A 7,644-nucleotide genomic window follows, 5' to 3' on the forward strand; every position below is an offset into this window, starting at 1 on the left:
ACGTCAAGAAGTCAGCAAGCTAAGTTTTGGTCTCAGAAATGTAAACAATGAGATGTATTCTGAGCAGCACCGCTGAGTCTGCCCATCTTCCTGCTGAAGTCACTGGGATCTGTGGCTGGTCAGCACCAATCTGGACTTGGCACACTTACTGTAGCAAAAATAAGAAACAGAACCATCTTGATTACACGCCTGCTCTCACTGAAGTCCATGGCAAAGCTCTCACTGACTTTGCTGGGAGCGGGATTGGGCCCTGGACTTGTTTGCATTATTAAAAGGTTTTAGCTACAGATGAAATTAACGAGTCATGGCAATGTGAATAATAATAATATAGCACCCTCAGTCTGAGGAACCCAAAACACTCTGCAGGCATTAATGAACTAATCCTTACCAGGCGGTAGGTCACAATCATTATTCCCATTTAACCCATGGAAAAACTGAGGCATGGATTAATTAAGACTCACATTTTCAAAGGTGGCCTTTACTTACAGATACCCAACTTTAGTCAACTAAATGATTCACCCAGAGTCTGTAGTAGTGCCAGGTCTGTGCTTTAACCACTAGACCATGTCTCCTTTGTAGATTGCGGGCCAATTCCAGATCCCATTAACTCCACGGCATTTTCCCCCTGTGATGCCAAGATGTGGCCTGATATTGCTCATATTTCTGAGTGCTAGTTGCATCCAAGCCCTGATCACATACACCAGGAGAACTGGAGTATGGAAACATCCTCAACTCAAGAGAATTCATGTTTGTTGCAGAAAGAGGGTGAAAAAGAGATCCTCCCCTCAGATCTGGGGTGAAAATGAAAGGCAAGCAGGTGACCTTTAAGCACCCATAGACACTGATGAAGGGGAAACTGTCTCTTACACACACAGCTCTGAAAAGCTCTGCAATGTCTCTGCTAGAGATAGAACAGTCACACTGTCTATGAAGAGAGTCAGGTACAGCCTAGTCTCTGCCAACTGCTGGTGACCCCTCTGTATAGGTGACTGAATCACAGCTGAAAAGGTTCCTGTGGAAATTAACCATGCCTTTCAAGTGCTGGAAGGAGCAGCTGATTGTTTATGCAAAGGAGATGGCATGTTGTTCAAGTGCAGTGCATTATTGGGAAGAAAAGCATCAAGTGGAAAAACCCAGGATGGCCTGTTATCTGAAAAAGGCACTGTCAAATTGCCATGGACTAATAAAAATATTATATGTGCTTTCCAGACTAAAGATCCTGAAAAGCTCATCCCAAGCTCTAATCATTCTATTTGTGCAATTGAATGGATAATGAATAGATGCATTCACAAACTTTAATAAACAAACTAAATACAGAGATAACTTTGCCTGTTGCTAAAATGAAGCACCTCTGGGCTGAAATAGTTTAACAGCACACAGCAAACACAATACAGTGGCACACAAGTCAGTAGCAAAAATTCCTGCTGATTTCACTGGATGGTGGCTCAATAACAGATCCCTTTAAAAGTGCAATGAGGTTTTAGTTAGACTGGATCTTGCACTGAACACATTCTAAAGTTACCTAAAAGCTTATTACAGTTTATAAAAATATTTCAATTAAAATAATATATAGCTAGATTAGATTATTTAGCTCTTCCTCCACAGTGTTGAGCATCTTTTTTCACCAGGCAAACTACAGTAGAACCTCAGCTTAATACAGCTTTGAAACTTACTATGCAGAAGAAAAATGCTGCTTTCCCTTTTTTGTATGTAGTTTACATTAAACACAGTACTGTACAGTATTTGTTTTTTTCTTTTTGGTCTCTGCTGCTGCCTGATTGCATACTTCCAGTTCCAAATGAGGTGTGTGGTTGACCAGTCAGTTCGTAACGCTGGTGTTCATAACTCTGAGGTTCTATTGTAAGTGAAATGCAAAAAATGAACAAACAGCCTCCATTGTGAAAGGTAACACAGAGGATTTACAATTCTGTCTGTGTTAATAAACAAAGAGGCTACATAGTAACAGAGGAAAGCAATTTTAAAAAATATCATATTGAGTTTTGTTTATCTGTACAATATCTCTATGCACAATGTAGAGTAAGGTAGGCTTGGTTCTCACATCACAGTAGTATGATGCATTATTTATTTAGGTTTACATAGCCCAAAAGCAAGCTAGGTACTTTATAGAGCAAAGGGAAGACAAGGGGTCAGATTTTGGGCACTGCTCCAACCCCTTTGCACTGCTTTGGTAACATTAGAGTGGCTGCAGCTCCCCCTGGGGGAATATGCATCTGTGACCCTGTGGTGCACCTCCTTGCAGCCACTGGAAGTGGGCTGTTCTAGGAGTGGAGCAGAGATCGGACTCCAGCAATTATGGCTGGCAGAGCCACCCAGATATGGCTGCCATAAATTAGAACAGTCCTTGTGGCTGCTCTAGCCCAGTGGTTTTCAAACTTTTTTTTTTTTTTTGGTGATGCAGTTGAAGAAAAATGTTGATGCCTGCGACTCAGCAGAGCTGGGGATGAGAGGTTTGGGGCTGGAGGTGGGAGTGAGGGCTGGAGGTGCAGGATCTGGGGGTGGGGCCAGGGATGAGTGGTTTGGGGTACAGGAGAGGGCTCCAGGTTTGGGGGGCACTCAGGACTGGGGCAGGGGTTTGTGGTGCGGGGTTGGGGTGTGGGCTTACCTCAGGTTGCTCCCGGTCAGTGGCACAGCAGGGGTGCTAAGGCAGGTTTCCTGCCTGTCTTGGCACTGTGGACTGTGCTGCTTCCCAGAAAAAGCCAGCAGCATGTCCAGTTCCTAGGAGGAGGCATGCAAGCACCATTTCTCCCCCGCCCCCCGCTGGCCAGTTCCCAGCCAATGGGAGTGTGGAGCTGGTGCTTGAGGCAAAGGCAGCGCACAGAGCCTTGTGGCCCCCCCATCTCCTAGGAGCCAGACCTGCTGCTGGCTGCTTCCAGGGCACACCGCAGTGTCAGAACAGGTAGGGACTAGCCTGCTTTAGCCAGATCAGCACCCTCAATGGGACTGTTAATGGCCCAATCAGTGGTGCTGACCAGAGCTGCTATGACTCAGTGCCTTCCATTCCACAACCCAGCAATGGGTCGCAACCCGCAGTTTGAAAACCACTGCTCTAACAAATGCCAGGCCTACATTAAGCCCTGGAGCAGCCTTCAGGCCAGGGCTGTAAGAGGCATTGCACAAAATCAAGCCCCACACCTCTGTTCACACTTATAGACATGGCAAACTTGTCTCAGGTAAGGAGCCCCAACCTCTCCTGAGTCAGGCTATACACACAGGCGTCTGTGGGGATCAGGCCTTAATTTCATTAGTAGATAAACCCCAACGGGTAAGGGTTACAAAGAAACACAAGGATTCTGTTGCACTGGGACTGTGAAACTGGGAATAGATGCGCTGAAAGAGAGGAGTCACTGCAGAGCACTGGCTAAACAAGGGAAGAGAGCCTACATTCCAGGAAGCTTGGCTGTACTTTTTTTTTTTTTTTTTTTTTTTTTTTTTTTTTTTTGCAGTTATCTTGAAGAAAAGAACAAAAAGGCCTGAGCTCTGCTACTTAAATCAGCACAGTTATTCCATATAAGGGGTGCCTGACCAGCAGCCTGAGCAGCGAGGAGCAATAGCTGGACACAACAGCACCAATCTCAGCTGAGCATACTTCACAAAAGCAGTCAACCAAGTCAACAGAATAAACCCATCCACTCCTTGGCCAAAATCCACCCTTCCTTGAACAAAACAAACGAGAACAAAGCAGATGAGAGTGGAGACGGAATGCAGCCCGTAGGTGGTATGCCAACTCTGGGTCTAGAGCCTGATCTCCATAGCCTGAAAGGACGTTGTTCCTCCACACCTGTTATGCAGGGCTTTGGGTAGGTGGACGTGGCTACTCATAGATTTTTGTGGCCTCTTTCTTGGTGCTGTCATGCCTTGTCACCCTATTTAGAGCTGGTGTGGAGCCCACACCCCAAGCTACAAGCTGCCACCCCTCCACACAGCCACACTGTGGGGTTTATGTGGTACTAGTTGTGTTGGGTTCCCCACCAAGGTGGGTTTCACCATAAATTAGAGTAAAACATATTGCTACATGGCCTGATTCAGCTACTCCTGCTCTTTCAGCAGCATCCAGATGAAACTGGCTCAAGTCCACAAATCAGAGGTGATTCCTTTAGCTTCAAGCCTCGCAAACTCCCCCTGGGATCTGAAACTCAAGCTGGGCTCCTTCTCTGCATCGCACAACAAAGAGGCTCAATACTGCGTGGTACTAAGCTCCTCAGGCCAGATTTACAAAGGCACATATCTGCATTGTTAGGGGCCTAAATACCCTTGAAAAACGTGTCCCCTCCTGACCATCCTGAACTGCCAGTGAAGACAGAGGCCATTGAAGGCATTCAGCTCTTTGCAGGAGGAAACGAACAGCCTCTCACAAGATCAGGCACTAAAGATGTCTGCACTGCAGCAAATGAAGACATAGTCGATCTAGTTTTAATCTGCACAGGCTAGTTCCATCCACCCATCCCAGTCCATCTTAGAATGGTGACCACCTGTGTTGCCATGGCTTCACTGCTATTGTTACTTGAGCTAGCTAGATCAAAACTGACTCAGGTACGTTAACATGTGCCACAATCACTCTTCCTGATTCTAGAGTGTACTAAGTTTGCATCTCTATTCAAAATCAAAGCAGGGGGCACATTCATGTGACAGCTCAAGCTGATAAGAAATAAAGAACTGTGTGTGAGTGCTCCAAATTAGCTAGGAGATGTTATTAGGCTTTAAAATAATAAGTACAAGACAGTGACATTTACCAATGTTAAAACAAGTGTGCCAGAAATGTTATAAACATCACCTTGACCAGGCATTTTTATAAACCCTCCATTTCGGAAAAGAGACATGAGGAATGCAGCATTATTGGAATAACATCAGTATTTCCTCTTTACAAACGAAAAAGCAAGAGCAGAAGGGGAGACTGTGGGCTAATTAAAATAGTCGGACATCAGTGATGGGAAACATAAGGCCCTATTTTTAGGGAATCATATGAGAGATTGTTTTGAAAGCCCAGCATGCTAGAAGGCTAGTCAACTTGGCTGTGTCACATAGTTCCTCTTGGAATACTTCGCACTGTATTATTCCACAACAGACAAGGTGAGTCAGCCAGGGCACTTTGTGTTCCAGCTTCCCATCACCACCTCACTCAACATTTCAGGCAGTACTTTGAATTTTACACAACATGTTGGATCAGATGGCATTAAGATGCCATGACATCTTTCATGAGGCCAATAACCCGGTCATGTGCACCAGATTCCAGTTTGTTTGTTTTAGAGATGGATCTGGTGCTATCTTCCCAGAGCCAAACACCCCCAACGTCAGGAAAAGCTCAAACCTTAGTAAGAATGATAATAATAAATAATTAATAATGTATTTATTTGTTGGAACTACAAGCCCCAATCAAAATTGGGGCTCCATTGTGCTAGGCATTGTCCACAGTCAGTCAGAGAGAGTCCCCCAGAAAAATCTTACCAGACAGAGGAAGTAATTTTATTGCTGTTTTTCACTGCTGGAGAATTGAGTAGTGGAGAGACTGAGTGACATGCACTTCTGTCTTCTGAGCTGCAGTTCAGCCCCTAACCCACAAAACCACTGATACAATCTTTACATCAGAAGCACATATCTAACTGGGTTAACTAAATTCTCCCTTCATCAGATACACTTCCTGTCCCAAACAGTTGTGTAGTGTTGTTGTTCAGCTGCTGAGTTCCACTCCAGAGGTGGCTGCATTTCAGGCGCTGTAGGTGTCAGGAGGGAAATTAGAAGACACTAGAGCTATTATATAGGGGGCAGCTTGCTTGAACTTTGCAGAGTTTTTCACCCTGTGATTTGCCTTGGGATCTTAATGTGGGTTGTGAAGTGGCAACTGCTGAGTAGAGCTGACCAGAGGACAATTCCATTTTGATTGCTTAACTAGGAAAAGGAAACAAAAGACTTATTTACAAGGTTAAAGCAGGTAAACATAGATACACACAAATGAGTTCCAATCTTAAGTTTCAAAAAAGTAATAAAAGCTTCTATAATAAGCAAGCTTTGTATGTCCTTTAGAGCCAACCCAGGCTATCTACTGGAGATCTTTTGCTCGTGCCTAGTCATCCTTGTCCCTCGGAGTCCAAGCAGCATAAAGATACAGTTCTTGCTTGCTAGGGTTTTTTATTCCCTTCCTCCCTTGTGCTCTACGTTCCGGGGTCAGCTGATGGGATGAATCCACCTGCATGTCTCCTTTTCATGGTGGTGGGTGAGAGCAATCAACAAAGTTTTTTGTCTCCTTTAATGTTCCACAATAGTTTCTCTAGTGTTGATGGGTCTTCCCTGTTGGGCAGGACATACCTTCCCTTGGAGACTAACTAGCGCAAAGTGCTGATGTCTCGCTCCCATTTGGTGATTTACACAGTTACAGAGGCTCACAACAGAACTGCTCAAATATTATCTTATTTGATACAGATATTATAAGTGAGATGGACACTGACAGCAATTTACAAGTATTTCATGAAGTCTAAATACTAAACATATTCTTAGTATTGTTAAAATGGGTATTAGAATTGTAACACACAGGTGAGCCAGACTGATTCCAGCTATGAATTTGTCGGTATTCAGTTGACGCATGGGGATCTTGGCATGAGCTGTCACCTGGTATGCCAGTGTCACACCTACACACCATGCTCTGCAGAGCCAGAAATATGAGTGCTACTGCCTGAGAAGCAGAAAATGAAACTGATGAACCTCTATCCACCCTCTTAGCAGAGTGAAATGCAAAATGTAAACGTAGAGTGTCAATAGTGACAAACAAAGATTTTTTGCATTTTTGCAAAATGATACAGTGAGAACACTAAACAATCTGAATTTGTCATCCAGTCAACAGGAAGCAGTGCCAAAGGAAATGCAGTGTAGAACCCCACCTTTTAAGAATTCATTTTGTTGTATAGCCGTTATTTGAATGCCATGAATGCAAGATTAACAAGCATGCAGATGGCAGGGTACAGAGATTATCAGCAACTAATGAGATCAGTTGAGCCAAACACAGAAGGGCACAGCACATCTGAAAACGTGGTCTGAAAGATAGCACATGCACTTCCCTGAAGAAGGATATTATTAAATAATGAATCTTGGAAGGAAAGAACAGAATGGAGGAAGTGAAAGGTACAGCTGCACAAAAGACAGGAAATAGAAATATATGTTGCTACCAGAGAAGGAAATCCTGATCCCAGGCCAATGTGAAACTGGGGTTAAGGCAGACCTTTTGCTGGTTGTCCTACAGAAAATCTGGTTTGGAATCCAGACCAGGATTTTGGAGCAGAGAGAAAAGAGACTGTCCACATTTTTCTGGAGCTGGACTTTGCTAGGTGAATTGGTGCTGTGTGGATACTCGTGCAGTACAGGCATCCCCAGTGAAGCTCATCATTTATGTACCGCATTATTAAGTCTCAGTTCCTTGAATTAAAGAGATCCCAGTAATCAGGGACTACTCTGGTGAGTGAAGTGACTCATGGGCCTATGTAGGGAAAACAGTGACATTGACTATATGCAATAGTCTAGAATGGCCAAAGTAAAAACACTGAAAACCTCGCCCTAAAGCACCGTTTTCCTCTAATCTCTTGCAGTTAGGGCAGTGAAATTTCACCTGAGATGGTTTAAATCATTCATTTAAATCAC

Source organism: Chelonoidis abingdonii, chromosome 16 (assembly GCF_003597395.2).
Source record: "Chelonoidis abingdonii isolate Lonesome George chromosome 16, CheloAbing_2.0, whole genome shotgun sequence".
NCBI classification, from domain to species: Eukaryota; Metazoa; Chordata; order Testudines; family Testudinidae; genus Chelonoidis; species Chelonoidis abingdonii.